This window comes from Mastomys coucha, unplaced genomic scaffold (genome assembly GCF_008632895.1).
Source record: "Mastomys coucha isolate ucsf_1 unplaced genomic scaffold, UCSF_Mcou_1 pScaffold18, whole genome shotgun sequence".
Classification (NCBI taxonomy): domain Eukaryota; kingdom Metazoa; phylum Chordata; class Mammalia; order Rodentia; family Muridae; genus Mastomys; species Mastomys coucha.
Window position 1 is genome coordinate 58,091,698 of NW_022196900.1, and position 18,172 is coordinate 58,109,869.

Here is an 18,172-nt window from a genome sequence, read left to right on the forward strand (position 1 = left end):
GAGTAGATGGGGGAGGGGGAGGGGTGGGAGGACTGAAAGGGAGGAGGGAGGGAAACTTCCATTAGGATGTAAAGTAAATTAATTAGTTAAGGAAAAAAGAAAAAGAAATTCGAGCACTAGCAAGGTAAAGGCATCCGCCATCAAGCTTGATGACCTAAGTTTAGTACCCATGTTAGGAGAAGAGAGTACGCCATGGTGCTGGTGAACACACACACACACACACACACACACACACACACACACGCTGCTCACTAAATAAATCAACTAACATGCAATAAAAATGCAATAAAAAGTCAAACAATAATGATAAAATTTTATCAAAAATGATAAAATGCCCTTCCTCCACACATACCCAGCATGATAACTGTTAGATGTAGACCTGGTCAAACTCTATCCATGCAACTTGAAGCTGTATCTTTTAAACTTTCCCCAAAGATTAGGATGGCTACATCCTCCAAGGTGGAAGGTTCTTGAGGCAAGGCACAGACAATGAGAGAAGCCTGTGGGAACTCCTGAGAGCTCCAGCCAGTGTCCTGGGAGGGAAATGTTCATGCAGCCATACCGCTATGGAAGGGAAGGGCCATCAAGGGCTGCCCTCCATCTTCATGAAACAAACTCTCCCCTTGCCACAGCTCTCTGCCCCTTGTCACTTGATGTCACTTGATGTCAGAGGCCCAGCCCAGAAATACGTACTAAAGGAAACTCAGCAGGCACAAATATATACACATACACACATATTCACATACATGCATGCATGCACACACGCAGAGATGCATACACATATAAACACACATACATGCAAACTCACACATTCACACACATATATGCACACTCACAGCACATTTATACACACTCATATATAATCGGGAGCCAGTACATTTTATTTATTTTTACTCCAGAGAAAAATTGAGGAGGGGGCCCAGGACTTTTTTTCCCTTGACCTTTCCTATGCCCCCAGAAAGCCCACTGTGGTCTAGAAGCAGGCAAGACAGTCGGATGTTCCCGGGAGAACGCACCAGTGACACGTTCTCTTGAAACAGGAATACCTTTCCTCAGGACCAGAGCTGTCCTGAGGAGCAGCTGTCTGAGCATCACATGACCCACCTATTTGAAATCCTCGGACCACATTTACTTTATTGGGAAACATGACAGGTGCATTTCTAGAGGAGGAACCCTCTTCTCTCTCATTTGTGGAGACCAGAAGCCAGCCCTATTCCTGCCTAACAGAAGCCTTTCAGTGGAGCCTTCACGCAGGAGATTCCGAGGCACAGAGAAGTTAGGCTTCAGCAGTAAAGGACACAGCTGGTTTCCTCCCATTTCCTCTACCACACGTAGAGCACAGAGTGGTTCTCTCTGCCTGAGGTCCAGGGCTAGACAGCTCTGCCCAATCCTAGTGTTACTTCCAAGACCTCAAACACCGTGGTCGACCTTTCTACCTTTCATTTCCTCGTCTGTGTACTGGAGATTTTGAGCAACCAACCCAGACATGGCTGTAAGGACTAAGGGTGCCAGGTGGACCTACGTTGGCACTATTCTTATATCTAGTTGCTCCTACTTCACACCCAGAATTGAGTGCATCTGCAGCAGCTGTGTCTGCATGACCCCTCAAATATAAGTGAAAAAGTACTGTTAGCAAATCCATTCACCACGAAGAGAGTCCAGGTCCCCTTTCAGATGATGTAATGCATGCCAAGGTCAGCTTTTCTGAGTCTTATTCTGCTGCTTCCTTGCAGTGCTGGAAACACACCACTAATCTACAGTGCCAGCCCCGAGTTAGCATATTTTTGGATCCAGAAGTACTATCTATCCCTTACCTCCTTAGGCATGAAAGAGTAAAGATACCCCTTCCTTCTGCTACAGAGCAGAACCATATGCCTTGCACACACTCTTAAGAGATTGGAACCAGCACAGTGCCTGGCACATAACAGAGGCATGATGCAATTTTGATGGTTGTACTGAACAGATGAAGATGCACACAGGAATGGGAGCGCCTGAAGCCAGCATCTTGTTGCATATAGCATGGGATAGCAGCAAGCGCTCTATCCCCTTCTTAGCAATGCTCTGTAGGGAGCCAATAGTTGAGCCACTGTTTTCATTGCCTGGCCCATCGGACTCAATCCAGGGCTTCACTGAAGTATGCGTGCTCCTCCTTCAGCTGAAACAGATGTAGGAACAGATGAACATTGTGGGCCAGGGGAGGCAAACAGGGCAGGGAGATGGCTCATCTGCCTTAATTGTCAACTCTGTCCATAATAAGACTTCCCCTCCTGTTCTACCTTAGGCTCATGCCGAACTGAGACCATCCAAGATATCCATCTTGTAGTCATGAATAGTGGCCTTCACAAAATGCCAGGGATAGAACGAGGCTGCTACATGGCTCAGAGAGGCTGGGAATACCAGAGGGAGCCTGAGCCTGAGAGTCAGCAGTTTGGAATCTTTGCTCTTAACTAGCTGTGAGAACTCAGTGGTCATTGCACCTCCCTGACCTCTGTTTTCTGGGAAATTACAGCCCTAAGTTCTGGGAACTGTATGCGTGACACTGTAAAGTTACATGCACGGGAGAAGAGGACCCGTAATTTTCATCGGATTCTCAAAGATGCATGGACGTTATCCCTCTTCCATGAACAATGATTTCCATCCAAGAAATAATCTATGGAGCACTTTCTATGTGTCCTCGCTCTGTGCCAGGCACTTGAAATTCAAATATGACCGAAGAGTCTGGCACTAGGGGTCCTTAGTGCCAGTGACGCACATGTCCCAAGGCCACTGGAAATAAAGGAAAGGCAGCATTTAACTCGTGTGATCAAGAAGACCATCTGTGGAGAAGCTTAAGCTTGTTGAAGCTGGTGGCAACACATGCATTCACTGAGGACGTGGAGAGTAGACGACAGAGCCGTGGCGCACAGGCAGCATGTGCTCTAGGAACTGCCTCAGTTGCAATGTGGAGTGGCACACAGCAGTTGCAGAAGGCCAAGGGAGTGGTAGGAAGGCGGAAATGAGGCTAGAGAGGTTGGCAGGGGCCAGGTCCGATGCCGTATGGGCACCCCTCCCCACCCCACATCCTCTTTCCCGAAACATGGGTCCAATTGCACAGGACTGGATGAGCCACCCCTTCTAACACATTAGTTCCTTGAATACCGAGCAAAGGTTTTTGCAAGCTGAGAGTTGGATGTGCCAGCAGGAAACAGCATGGGAAAGAACCATTGCTCTGAACCCCACGAGTTTTAATAAAGGTGCAAGTAAAAAGCTCCTGTCGAACTGTTGTTTTTCAATGTGCATTTGACCTAGACAGGGCCTCTAATAGTCCAACATCATGGCTGAGAAAAGAAGACACTGATTAGCCCAGTCGGTGGAATGCAGAGCTCAGGGCCATGCCTATTGGGCTTTTGGTCCTCCTCGGCAAACAAAGGCTTTCAGTTCCTGCACAGGACTTGTCTGCTGGGCAGGGTCCCCTCACAGGCTGTTTGCATCTGAAAGTTTATCCACCCTCTAACCAGTTAGCTTTCAGTCTTCAAACCAACGCTCAACCCATCCCCCATCCCCAATTCTCAGGGATCCCAAGTTTAGAATCCAAGAACTCAGCAGAACTCTACACCCGGAGTGATGGGATTCACTCCATCTTGGTCAATGGACTGCAAGCTTCCCGAGGCCAGTGTTCGGTTCTGTTTACCTTTGTATCTGAAAATCTTGCCTGATGTCTGGTTCTGAACTTTTGTGTTTTTCCTCTGGCTCCTACATCATTCCCACAACTCACTGTCCCTGAGGCACATCACGCCTCCTTGAGGTAGGAGGCTGGACTTTAAAGGCAATGCCAGAGTCGATCCCACTTCTGCTTCCTTGGGAAGCAACATGCTTTTCTGTGCCCCGTCTTGAAAAGCTAAGGAAACCAATCCAGGTCCTATGGGATTTCATTTTAAACTAGAGGTGCCTTCTCTCCTGGCTGTAACCCATCACTGGCTGCAGGTGATTCTCCCCTGGCACCGTTTGGTGCATAGGACTTTGTACAAGCCTCAGAGGTCATCCTTGAAATGGAATAGCCTCTATCTCCTGAAAAATGCCCACCCCCATCCTACAAGACTGTATCCCAGGGTACTGGGGAAGTAGTAGCCTGGATTTCTGCAGCCCAGGGTAGCGTGGTGAGAGGTTCCAGCCAGGTGCAGAGCGCATGGACTTTTCAGTTCCTGTCTGTAATTGGCCAGTCTGCAGCGACAAAGTTCTGGGGTCAAAGATTTGACCTTAAAGAAGATGGAGAAGGGAGGGGAGCTAACCAAGAGGCACGCGAGCCAGCGCCTACCACACTGGCGCCTAGCACACGGATCCAGGGCAGCCCTCCTCCCTCTGCCCAAGGTCGCATCCCGTCGTAGCTCTAGAAACTTCAGCCAGGAGGAGGGAGGTGCGGGCTGGGAACAAGGCGCGATGTTTTGCAAAATGAAAGAGCCTCGGCGATTTGTAGATAGTCCTGTAAACCAGCCGGGAGGCGTCCCCCCCAGTCCTGCAAACTGCATCCAGGACCGCAGTGTCTGAGGACAGCTGCGAGGGTCTGCACCACCTGGGTCTCAAGGACGACGAGGTCCCCCTTCTACGGTCTCCTTAGTCCCCAGAGCTGAAAAGCAAGAGCGGGGACCCTCTTTCCCCGACCGTCCGGACGCCCGGCTCAGGCTGCCGCAGCCTCTGCAGGGACGCGGCGCTAGCAGGGGTCGCGGAGCGTTACGGGCGCAGCCTGGGTCGCTTGGGGCGTGTGTCCGGGGCCAGAGAACGCCAGACCACTTACCTTGGGGAGCCGCGGGGTTCTGGCAGGAAGCGACCGCTGTGCCGGAGCAGCGCGAGCTCCCACCCGGCTTCGGGGTGCACGCAGCTGCAGCTGCACGGTCTTCCGTGGTACGATCCTCCTTCCTCTGCACCGTCCGCGTCCTGGCACGCACCGCGCGCCGCCGCACCCTGCTGTCCGGGGCGCGCACACCCTCCGGGCGCCCTCAGGTCGCCTGGCTGGGCCTGGAGCTGGGGCGCACTCTCTGCGGTCACACCTACCGCGCCGGCTGCGGGACTGGGAGCGCAGGAGCCGGATCCTCGCCGCCGCCACTGGAGTCCCCGCCTTCCTGACGCGGCGAGGGCTTTGGTGTGTAGGAAGGGGCAGAATTGCGACATCGAGGGGAGGGTCTTAACCTTGGACAGAGTTAAGAAGAAAAACTTTTGGAAAAGAAACCAGAAAAGTCCCAGCCTGTATAAGGCGCTTTCCAGATTTCCCCAGGGCTCCCCCATGCGTTTTTCTAAGTTTGTCTAGACTCTGGAGTCTAGAGTCTAGACGTTTCTGTCCCCACAATGGTGGAGAAACAGTATCAGACAGGGTGATAACTGCCCAAGACAGAATTCGAACCAAGGCCTGACAACTGAGATTCTGTGGGGTCCTAGCAGAGATATGGGAGTGTGAGAGTCGTTCACAGCAGGATTTAGATGTCTCCTAAGCCATTTCCCTTCGAATTTCCTTCCAAATCTATGTTGCAGCTCCATTAACAAAAAAAAAAAAAAAAAAAAAAAAAAAAAAAAAAAATCAGTCTTCTCTTCATACACCATCTATCTCCACGGTGGCTTTGTACCAGTTAAAACTTACTAACCTTGAATGGACAGCTAGCTAGCTAAGGACCACTTCGGCCACCAACCCGGAAAGAGAAATGGAGTGGCTTCTCTTAGCCTTCACAGAGAGGACCAACAGAAGAGGGGGGAAGGAGATGGCAGCCAGCAGGTATCCAGTGCCCAGCTGTGACCCCCCCCCCCCCACCTTCCTAGAATCCACGTCCCGGGAAGCTGCTCATGGAGTTTTATTTTTGACACAATGACCCAGATGGGATAGATAATTTGAATTAAGAGACATTTAATTTCCGTCTCGACAGAAACATAGTTATTAGGATGACTTCATTTCCACGAAGCTTTCAAGGGTAGCAGTAACAAATGGGAATGAAGCCTTGGCCTCCGCGCTGGGACCCAGAAAGGAGCTGGGAGTGGGGGGGCGCGGCCGGGCTGTGGCCCAAGGGAGAACAGTCTCAGACTCTGCCTACTAAGGCCTGGTTGGTTGTCGTCATCCGGTGAAAGGGACGAATATGACAGGAGCGGAACGAATATGACAGGAGCAGCTCATTTTCCCAGAGAAGTCAGAAACCCAGACACTAAAGTGAGGTCTCTCTAGTTTTTGACACCTCGTTTTGCAGAGGACCCAGGTTGGATTCCCACCGATGGAATGATCGCTCCCAACTGGTCACTTTAGTTTCAGGGTACCGTACTCTTCTGGCCTCCTGGTGCACTAGGCATGGATGTACCTGGAGCACATACATACACGTACAATGCAGGCAAAATATTCAGACATACAAAATGAGAAGAAAGAAATCTTATTTTAAAATGCTAAGCCCTCCTGGACTTGTGCTTCATGGTTTGTTTGGTTTTTGGTCTCTCAACATCCTTGTGCAATACAGTCAGTGTAGATCACTTATTCCTTCTGGGGGAACACATGGCTGCTTCGGGTGTGTTCTGTGACTAGCCCAAGGTCACATAAGCTACTTCTCTGAGCTGGAAACAGAACTCGAAGCATTCTAAGTCCCAGTCTTGGAACCTTCTGCACTCTCAGATACCTCGAAGAATTTGTTCCTTGATTTCTGGGCATTGTGAACCTAATTAGGCATGGGGCTGGCACTGGGGTGTGGAGGCCCAGCACCTTTCCTGAGAAGATGGAGGGCAGTGCCAGACTGCTATCCTCGAAAGCAGCTCAGCCTGATGACTCAGAGATGGAACCGGCTCCAGGGTAGCGCTGAGTCAGAGGAGTCACAGTCTGAACTGAGACAGACAGGGCTTCTGAGGCTCAGGCCATCCAGAACTGACCAGGAGAATACACTAAGCAAACACACCCACCCTGGACCCTCCAAGGCCGGCCCCCCGCCATGCCATGCAGAAGCCATGGGCACTGAAAAGAAGCCCCAGCTAGGGAGTTAGTTGTTTCCTGTCCTGGGGAGGGGGGGAATGGCTGAGTTAGATTAGCAAATGAACCACCGCAGAATCCTGGGAGGAGGATACCCCTCCCAGGTGGCAGATCTTTTAGAATTTCAGGTTTGGACACCTCTACTGCAAAACCAGCTGAGCCTCTCAGACCGTGAGCTTTCATGCCAAAGCTGAGAGAGGATGGCTGGGCACAGTGCTGCTGCAGCCCACGCCTTTCTGTGATGGGAACCCAGTGTAGACAGAATGGAGGGCTCCTTTCCCTGCCTCACTCCTTGCTGGAGTGTGGAGTTCAGGGTAATTGGTGTGCATTCATTGTCTGCCCTGTGCCAGGCACCGTGACAAGCATTTCATTTTCATTATCTATCTCTCTGGATTCCTCTCCATATCTACAAAATGGCTGTCATTTTCTTGTTGAAGGCCAAGAGGCAAAAGCAGGAAGATGGGTTCAAACTCGGGTCTTGGTGACCAGATTACTGACTTGTCCAAACGGAAGGCCTGGAGGATACGGCATTCATGTCTTGCTCCAAGAGAGGATTGTGAATCTGCAAGTGGCATGGTCCAGCACCCACATGTGATAGCCCCTACAGTCACCAGGGTGCTGGCAACAAATAAGCACCAGCTCTCCGAGGGGGAATTTTGCTTATATAGACCCTTCGTCCTCATCTTCTCTCTGGTCCTGTAAACCCTGCACATAGATTCAAATACTGAAATAACAAGTAATAAATCATTGCTCTTAGAGGGAGTTGAGACTCCTGTGAGCCTCTGGCCACATTTTCATCAACCCACCAATATATGCAGCAATCTTCCCTTCTCCACAGGAACTGCATCCCACGACTCTCTGGTGGATGGCTTGGATAGTGCAGAATCCTATGGATATTATCTTTCTTCCTGTTTCTACATATCTCCCGTCAAGTTTAATTTATACACCAGGCACAGAATGAACACTAATAATAAAATAGAATAGGCATAAAATAGAACAACATCATGAATATTATGTGAATTCAGTCTTTCCCTCTCTCAGCACATTTTTGGGTACGATACTCACCCTTCAGTGAATGATGTGAGAAGAAGAGAGGTGTGTGATATCGGTGTTGTAAAGTGCATACTCCCACATAAACACTGTGGTACCAAGAGGGCCGATCTGAGGACCACAAGGGTTACTGGGGACTGGGTAATGGAGACAGTGTGGATATGCTAGACACTGAGATCCTTCTTATACTGAGTGGGATGGTGTGTCAGCACACCAAGTCCCCATGTGCTTCACAATGGGACTCAATTTAAAACTGCTGAATTATTATTATTTCTGGAACTTCCTGTTTAATATTTTTGGGCTGCGGCTGATAAAGGGCGATTGAAACTTCAGAAAGCAAAGCCAAGGAGGAATACCATACACCAGTTTTACATGGCTTTCTGTCTAAGGACCCCGTTTTCAATGTTCGCTGTTGATGTGTTAGCATTGAACCTGCGGCTGTAAAGCACTAGCACTCACAATCCAGAAAAGTTTCTCTAATACATGATTTCTTCACGATGTATGTTATAGACTTCCTGGGTTTAGGAGCACTAGACAGCACTTGAACACTAAGTTTGGGGACAGTGTTAAACAGCAAAACAACAACAACCACCCAAGGTTTGAAAACTTAGGCTCTAGATAAGCCAGGAGCAGATTTAGGGGATGAGAGGTGGAGTCCTATTTAATTTAGCTGGGAGCACACACGTGCCAGAGCTCAAAATCCCACCCCTCCTCCATGTCCATAAGTGTCTGAAGAAGCACTCTGGGCCAGGAATGAAGGTTACACAAATAAAATTTTACAGGTAGGCATGATAGAGAAAAGGTTTTTAGTAAAGAGTACATGCTATATGTTTCATGTGCACATGTGTGCTTTACCATTTACAAGCACTAATCAAACATGAAGAACAATCCACACGGTCAGTGAAGTCTCCCAGAGAACTTCTTCTGCTATTTACCCTAGTTCTTGTATCTGAGCTTTCATCCCTAACACACGACAAAGTGTGAGACTAGCATGATTGCTGGTTGCCATCTTTGCTTATGTTAGGGGATATTATGAAGCTAGAACCACAAAGATGCATGCTGAGAACTTGGCTCACTCTTTGGTGGCATCAGTGACTTCTCTGTGAATCAGGATACCATCTTCAGATCCTGAACACACATCCCACGTGGGTTGACTCTAGTTGTAATGTAACAGCTCCAACCATGACAAATTTCCCAAGTTTCATCTGCCTTTACATCCTTAAATCTGGAACGCTGTCAAGGTTTTATGTCAACATAAATTTATTTTCTTAGGATAAATATGCAGGAGGAAGAGCTGTGTCATTTGGCCCAGCCATGCTTAACTTTAGAAGAAACTTTCAGACTACTTCCCAGAGCAGCTGCACCATGGTCCATCACCACCCCATGATCCATCACCACCCCAAAGCACAAGGGACCTGCCTTCCCTTGTTCTTGAAGGCCTTGGATTTGGATTTCCCCAGTGGCTAATGACCCCGAGCCTCTCTAACCAAGTGCTCTTTGTCGTCAGCACTATCCTTTTGCTTTGAACTGGTGTCATATGTATCCCAGGTTGGCCTCAGACTAGCTCTGTAGCTCTGATTCTTCTGCTCTCAACTCTATTTTAAATTATTATTATTATTATTATTATTATTATTATTATTATTATTATTATATGTAAGTATACTGTAGCTGTCTAAAGATATACCAGAGGAGGGCGTCAGATCTCATTATGGGTGGTTGTGAGCCACCATGTGGTTGCTGGAATTTGAACTCAGGACCTCTGGAAGAACAGTCAGTGATCTTAACCGCTGAGCCATCTCTCCAGCCCTGCTCTCAACTCTTGAGTGCGGGGATTGAACAGGCAGGCAAATATCCACAAGCCCAGTTTATGCAGTGTCAGGGACTGAACCCAGGACATTGTGCATGCAACCGACTGAACTACACTCCCAGCCTTCTATTTGCCTTTAATATATCTTATTGAATTGTAGGTTTATTTAATTTCATTTTTTAATAATGGTTATGTGTAACTTTGACTCATAAATTTTCCAAAAACTTAATAATAAGTTATTGAGCCAAAAGAGGATGAATTCAGCAGGGCAGCACCCCGCTACATCTGTGATTGGGGCTCTTCTCCTCAGGGCAAGTCCTCAGCGAGGGCTGAGAAGGGGGAGGGGTTCTGGTCATCCTCCCCCAGACCCTCCCCTCAAGGGCAGGTAGAGACTGTGGTTTCAGAAATTCTTTCTCTCCTGCTCCTCATCTGTCAGCTCTAACTTTCAGCAGATGTTTCCTGGAGAGCCACAGTTTGGTCTAGCATCCCTCTGGCTCTCAGCACCTCAGCCTAAACGTAGCCTGGATTTCTGCTGTCACCGGGCACACAGCACACTCTGGGAGGTCAGGTCCTCTTTTAGACTTACTTATTCATAGACTGGTGCTTGTGTGGCTTAGGTTCTCATAGCCACTGTAATGGCTGATTCTGGTCCCTTGGGTCATTCCTAATTACAGCACAATTCCACACATGCTGGAAGGGCAAAAATATTAATGACCTATGAAGGTGAAGAGAAAGTTACAGATACATCCTCCCTGACTGGACCACCTCTTACCCTGTCAGGCTGAGTTGGCAACTTCCTGTGAGTCTGCACGGTTACCTTGTTGCCAGGCAACTCATTTTTCTTCTTTATTCTAAACCTTCCTTCAGCCTGGTTCCCCTGGGATTGCTTTTCCCAGAAGAGTTTGCCAAAGGGTTTTGTGGGGGCTCAGTTTTCTAGGGCACCCAGCTAAAACACGCAGCTAAGCCACTTATTAATGAATTCTTCGCTGTTGCCCTCTGGGCCTGTTATAACCCAAGCCTACCACTTCCAGGCTTATGAGCCATGATTCCCCAGACACTCCTCAAACAGGTCTCACCATTTTTTATATTTGAATGAATGCAGGCTGTGCATTCCACCCAGCCTGCCTCCCAACACATGAACACACACACACACACACACACACACACACACACACACCACACACACACCATACCACACACAACTCCCCACACACATACACACATACCACACACACACATGCACCACACACACATCACACACACACATATACACACCACACACATACCCACACACCATACCACATACACCCCCCCTACATATACCCCCCCCACACACACACACTAACCATGTTTGCCCATGTCAACTGCATCCTCCATAAAGGAATTCCTGACACTACCAGCCAATGGGATGTCTCCTTTGGAGTTGCCACAGTATTTGAAGCTACATCAGCTTTGAGGCCAACATGGCCTTTGAAATCTTCAAATTAAATGCTGTTCAAATGCATCCAACTCCCAGATAAAGCCCAGGTTCCTTGAAGAGGGTTCTGAGTCTAGCTAGCCATGTCCTCTCTCTTCAGTCTTGTGTTTTCTCCATTCATAGTCCTTGCTCCCCAAGACTTTCAGTTCTTCCTTGCTGTGCCTTTCATTTCTGCTTAGAAGTTTCTTCACCCAATCCATTGTCTAGCTAGCCGACAATCATCCCATTAGTGAGTCTCTCTGATGTGCCCTTAACCTGGTACTAGTGTAGAAGTTGAGGTCTCCACTCCTGCCATACACCTCTGCTTTTTCTTTCTGAGCACTGAGCACAATTAAAACTATGCATATTGTCCAGTTCACCATGAAGAGCATAATTACACAAGGTGAGGGTGTCTAATTCCTCTGGTGTGTTGTAGCATCTGTTTCAACATATGTTTGTAAAACCTGGCTCTCCATGTTTGCAAGTGAACAGACAGTTAAGCATCCAATGCCTGGAGAAGTATGAGGAATAAAGAGACCACTGGTGGGTAAAATAATTGAGGACTCTGGACTTTGTTTTTCTTGCCTAAAATTTAGCAATACTACTATTAGATCGATGCTTTATACTACACTCTGAGTTCTAAATTCAAATGTTATCAGTAGCAAATTTAATAAGGATATGTACATCATTGCCAGGGTGGGGGGATACCCAAGGGGCCCCTACCTGCTCAGAGTGAAAGGGAGGGAATGGGGAAAGAATTGTGGGAGGGGTGAGTGGGAGGGGGCATGAGCAGGATGTAAAGCAAGTAAATTAAAAATAATAATAATAAATTTTAAAAGGGACAAACTTTTAAAAAAGAATATGCACATCACATTGTACTACATACAAAAGTCATTTTGCCACTTTGTACATAAAAACATTTAATGCAGATTAAAAATGTTTAAAAACGGGCTAGAGAGATGGCTCAGTGGTTAAGAGACTAGCTGCTCTCTCAGAGGTCCTAAGTTCAATTCCCAGCAATCACATGGTGGCTCACAACACCATCTGTAATAAGATCTGATGCCCTCTTCTGGTGTGTCTGAAGAGAGCAACAGTGTACTCACATACATAAAATAAATAAATCTTTTAAAAAATGTTTAAAAGTTATGAATAAGGTTTGTACTCTTTATCACTCCAGTGTTATTCTCTAAAAGGAGGCAGATTCAAGCGTACATGAGCCCCTGGTTCAATCTTCAGCATGGTGACACGTGCCTATCATCTGAGCAGTGAGAGGTGGAAGTGGGAGGATCAGAAGTTCAAGGTCATCCCAGAGTATGTCTGTATATACATACTTTGTTTATATATTCCTGGGATATGAAACTTGAAGAAGAAGAAAAAAGTATAACTGAAAAGAAAAACAAAGCAAGCTGGAAGAGAACTTAGAGAAATGAGGATATATGAATACCACAGGGCATAATCATGAATGAATACAGCTGTACTATTCATAATTTCCCCAAACTGAAAGTTATTTAAACTCCTATTCATGGTAGTATTGAAAAATCAACTGAGGCTTAATTGATGAAAACGGCTGTACAGCAGTGAAAGTAAATTAATATGATGAACAATGTAAATAATTTTCACAAAACAAACAATAAACAGGGATTACAGAGAGTGCAGGCTAGTGAAGCTGTTTATATAACATCCAGACACATGGAATTGCTTGGCAGTGTCTGAAATGAGAGTCCTAGTTGCCTTCAGGAACTGAGAGGGGGGAGGGGGGAAGTAGGGGGGCGGGGAGGGGAAGGAGGCAAGGGGCTTGGGAGTGACAGGATTCTATTTCTGCAGTCTGATAGAGACAAGATGTTATTTTGTTTAAACTCCTTGAATTATGCCATTATTATTCCTGCAGTTTCCTTTCTGTGTTATAGTTCAATATGTAAAATTGTATTAAAAATCATCTAAGTACATTCAGTATTATAGAATACTCCCTGCCCAGATAACTGGAAATTCTGGCCACCTTCTCATTTGTAGTGGTGTTCACACAATCTGTTGGAAAACTGTTCTGCTGGTCTGGGCCGTAATTGTAAAGAAGTTATAAATTTATTTTGATTATACAAAAAAAAAAAAGTTTTGCTAGGTATCACTCAGTGTTGATTAACAGTAAAAAGTTGGTTAAAACATAGTTTTGACAGACAGGCAGGCACACATTGAGCAAGGAAATCTGACATAAGTTGGAGATAGAGCGTGAGCATCAGATGACAAAATCAGTCACCAAAGTCACCTTGCTCACCTCTCCATACAGTTGACAGTATGTCCATTAGTCTTCTCTTCACTTATGATTCCTCAGCTTCCAGTTCTCTCCAAATTCTTGTAGCTATCACAACAGCGGTCTCTGCATAGGACAGTCCTTCATAGCTCTTTCTTAGTTGCTACTTCTAAACAGAGTGCAGGTGACACTGGTAAGAAAACTCCTGTGGGCCATGCGGTGGTCCCTGAGAGGACTCCCAGTGACTCCCCTCCCTCTGGTACTCATACCGTTGTGCAAACTCAGGCTGGACCTATGGAGTGATCTCAGAGTAGTCTGACTTCTTACATGAGATACTCTAGAGGCTCATTACAGGCTGGACCAAGTAATTCCAGTCTAACCAGATGAAGTTGGGTTACAAAAACCTGGCTTCTCTTCTGGGCTCCATCTCTTCTCTGATCCCTCTCTCTGGGTCTCAACATCCTTTCCTTGGGAGAAGTCAACTGCCTAGGCATAGCCCTGTCTTTGGCTAATAGCCAGTGGGCATTTGAGGCCTGTCAATAGTCAAACCAGGGTGAAACCTCTCCCAAGTCATGGGTTCAGATAATAGTATCCCAGAGTCTGGCACCCATCTAAGCCTAGACTACTGGCACAACAAAACTGTGAGCAAAGGTAAACTTATTGTATTGTGTAAACAACTAGTAGTTAAAGTAATTTGTTACATAGCAAGAATAAAGCCTGCCTTTGCTCCAACCCGGACCTAGGTCTTTCCTTACTATCACCCAAGGCTTCCTACAGTCACGGTAATCGCATTTGTCTCACACAGGGTAGGGATCGGCTGCTTACATGCCCATCTGTCCTGTGAAAGGGGTCAGGAACCATGTCTTTTTTTTTACTTATTTTCTTTATTTACATGTTATATGGTTTCTCTTTTCCCAGTTTCCCCTCCACAAAACAAACAAACAAACAAAAACAACAAGAACAAACCCCTGTTGCCTTCCCCTGTCCCCATGCTTGCCACCCTACCCTCTCCCACTTATTGGCCCTGTCATTCCCCTACACTGGGGCACAGAACCTTCACAGGGCCAAGGGCCTCTCCTCCCATTGATGATTGACTTTGCAATCCTCTACTATACACATGCTGCCAGAACAATCAGTCCCACCATGTATAGTCCTTGATTGGTGGTTGAGTCCCTGGGAGCTCTGAGGGTACTAGTTAGTTCATATTATTGTTCGTCCTAAGGGACTGCAAACCCTTCAGCTCTTTTGGTCCTTTCTCTAACTCCTTCATTGGGGATCCTGTACTCCTGCATTGGGGAACCATGTCTTGAACTTTTAAAAACCTCAGTTCTTAGAACTAAAGTTGCATTCAGTATGTCTTTGATTAACACACAAAAGAATGAGTAGCTGTTTAATCTTGGGAAGTAATGATCTCTGATTATTAATCCTCTAATTTGAAAATGAAAGCAAATAGAAGTTATGGGAACATTTACAAGGTAAATGAGCATGATGTGGGAAATGAGAAAATGTAAGAGGAAAGGAGGGTCCAACTTTGGGATTATTAGGTACCCCTAAAAGAAAGAAAACCTTTCCTTAATTAGGGTCTCACTTTGTAGCCCTGGGTGGCCTGGAACTCACTATGTAGACTAGTTGGCTTTGAATAATAGGGATCTGCCTGCCTCTGTCTCCCTAGTGCTGGCATTGAAGGCATATGTCTTCATGCCTGATCCACAATGTAATCTCGTCACCATCCCAATGAGAGATGGGGGCTTTACCATCTTCCCTTAATTTCAGGTATCTTGAGGTTTCCTTGTGGGGGTGGTTCTGACGCTAAGGCCCTGTTCCTCGATTGGTTCTCAATCCATCAGTAAAGAAGCCATGTGTCAATTGCTGGGCAGAAGGAATAAGTGGAACTTCCGAGTTCCTGGAGGCAAGAGACAGACACAAGGAGAGGAGAGACAGAGTTCACCATTCTTCAGAGAGAGGAAAGCCAAGCAGCCATGTGAGATCTCAGGAGGAGCAGCAGGCACTCCTGTGGCCGCTCCTACAGGCAGGCACTTGGAGATGGTTAACAAGGACGAAATGTCACTGAACAGCTGAAGTTTAGGGCAGAGGGAAGGTGCGGAGCTAAGAGTGTTGAAAGGGCACACTAGCTGCAGGAGTTTAATAATGCCCAACAATTGAACCATGAAGGCAAGTTGGAAATGAACAATGTGCATGTCTGTATATTTTATCCGTGGATTCAAGGGAAGCTGGGTGGGGGCTGGTAGTGTGGCCAATTCCCAGAGCTTAGTCGGGGTAGCAAAAGCTGCATGCTATGTTTCCTCAACTAGTGAAGTGTAGTAGAAGTGATGCTATGGGACTTCTGAGGCATAAGTGGTGATGCCATTCCCACCCTACTCATTGGCAAACAGGAGCATCTCACATAAGAAGCCAGACTACCCTGGGACCACTCTAGAGTGAAAATGCTAAGCTGCCTGGAGGGGCTACGGATAGGTCTCTGGTCAACCTGGTCTTTGCATCATCATCCTTACTCAGGAGTTAGTTATAAAAACCTTTAGATGATTCTAGCCCACAGTTGTAATATCATTCTCAGATTTCAGAGTCCTTCCAAATGAGGCTCTGAGTTTACAGAGACAATCATACTCTCTGACTTTCCTAAACCCATGAGGTGGCACACGGCTTTAATCCCAGCACTTGGGAAACAGAGACAGGCGGATTTCTGAGTTCAAGGCCAGCCTGATCTACAGAGTGAGTACCAGGACAGCTAGGGCTACACAGAGAAACCTTGTCTCAAAAAAAACCAAACCAAACCAACAACAACAACAAACAAAACAAAACAAAACAAAACAAAAAAAGATGTCTTATGCCAATACCTAAGACTGTGACATCAGAGAAGGCAAAGGCAGTGTGCATGGTGTGGTCAGGACAATTGAGAGCATACAGTGGGTTGGGAACATGAAGTAGATAAGGGAGAGGGTGGTTGAACAGACAGAGGGGAGTGAGGAAAGCCATAGTGAAAGATGACAGAGAGGGCTTTGGGGGTTGTTGTTGGGTGGAGTAAGCTGGAGTGATAGAAAAGAAAATATCAGCAGATCCAGGAGTGACACTTAGAAGGTAATAGATGGGGGGTTGATCAGGGCGAGAATGAAGGACTTGGCTTGGGTGATTTCTGCTGAGACTAGAAGAAAGGGACGGAATTTGTTGGAGACAACGTCTGAACAGCATAACTGAGTTGTGGCCAGGAGGACCATGGGCTGAAGGAAGTGCAAGGTCCAAGAGACTGGGGTCCCTTGCAAGTCAAGGTACAGGGGTCATGAGAACAAGGCATGAAATAGCCGAGCAGAAGAAAGAATGAACCAGAGATCGAGGTCCCAGCTTGTGGCTAAGACCTTGTCAAGCCTTGGGGCTGGTGACTGGCGTGAAATCCCAGGAGGAAAGAAATTCCCAGAAGTCTAGGCTGATCTACTGTCAACTCAGGATAAAAAATCTCCAGGGATACCATGGGATTTGAGATGGAGGAGAAGAGCACCAGCCAGGCAGGCCTTGAGCGGCCTTGAGGAGTCTTGGCCTTGAGTGTCTGTCCCCAGGAGTAGGAGAGGTGGGTAGCCTGAGATTCAAAAAAAAGGTTGAGAGGAGACAAGCAATAGTGTGGAAGAGGGAGCCAGGCTCCCTCTTCCACACTTCTGTCTCTGAGTTTCATGGCTCCAGTAAACATCTTTCCCTTGAAGGGCTGCAGAAGAAATGAAAAGCTTTTTATTTTATTCTATTTTATTTGGTAAGACTACAGTCTTCCCTGTCCTGGAATTCACTCTGGAGACCAGGCTAGCCTTGAACTCACAACTCGGAGATTTGCCTGCCTCTGTCTCCTGAGTGCTGGGATTAAAGGCACATGCCATCACTGCTGAGCGAAATGAAAACTTCTTTAAGACAAATATGAGAGTCTTCTGTGAGGAATAGTAGTGAAAGAATCATGGGAAGAAAGCAAGGGTTAAGACAGGCAGGGGGCCCAGAACAAACTGCAAGGAGAGAGTTTCAGGGGGCATAATGGCTGTGTAGGAGTTGGACTACGAATGAGCAAGAAATTTAAGGAGTAAAATTAAGGGTCCAGGGAGGAAGGCAAGGGTTAATACAGGGAGGGGCCTTTTTTGCTGGAGCCCTGTTTTAGTCAGGGTCTACCATAGAGTATTCAGAGGCCACATCTTGTGTTGGGAGGCCCATGAGAGTCAAAGTCTCAGTCCCCCAAGCTCAGGTCTTTTCACTACACTCCAATTCGGCTTTCTCCCCCTAAGTTCCTAAGAGTCTGGAGGTGCCCATAGCTGACAGTATGACCCAAAGCTACTTGACTGCCTGACAAGGACGCCGTTGGAGAGAGGATTCCATTGCTGGGGGCGACTCCAAGACCCCTTAGCCAGCCTGGGCATCTTAAGTCAGGAAGTTCCAGAAAGCAGTGGTTCTTCCTGTTATGACTTGTGCTATAAATGAAAAAGGAAAATATGAGAGAATTCTTGAACTCTCATGAGAGGAAGACAATAAAAAGCCATTTGACCACCCAACTGGAAGCTCTTTTTAAATAACTTTCTTTAGCTATTTTAAGACAGAAACAGACAAGCTCTTATTCCTAAGCTTGGTAAGTAAGGGTGCCTATGACAGGGTCGTTCTAGAGCCTCT

General features: G+C 46.9%; 1 protein-coding gene and 1 long non-coding RNA gene across 3 annotated transcripts in view; both read right to left on the bottom strand.

The window, feature by feature from the left end:
- Nucleotides 1–5,067, bottom strand: part of Kank4 (KN motif and ankyrin repeat domains 4) — a 66,607-nt gene extending 61,540 nt beyond the window's left edge. For both annotated transcript variants that reach the window (XM_031377910.1, XM_031377908.1), the window contains exon 1: nt 4,772–5,067. The gene's annotated coding sequence lies outside the window, so the exon portion shown is untranslated. The remainder of the gene's footprint in view (nt 1–4,771) is intronic.
- Nucleotides 5,068–5,852: 785 nt separating this feature from the next.
- Nucleotides 5,853–10,625, bottom strand: LOC116095452. The gene is made up of 3 exons (XR_004120599.1): nt 10,594–10,625; nt 7,771–7,928; nt 5,853–6,311 (listed from the first exon to the last, which is right to left on the bottom strand). It is a non-coding gene; the product is annotated as an uncharacterized LOC116095452 (long non-coding RNA).
- Nucleotides 10,626–18,172: the final 7,547 nt, after the last annotated feature.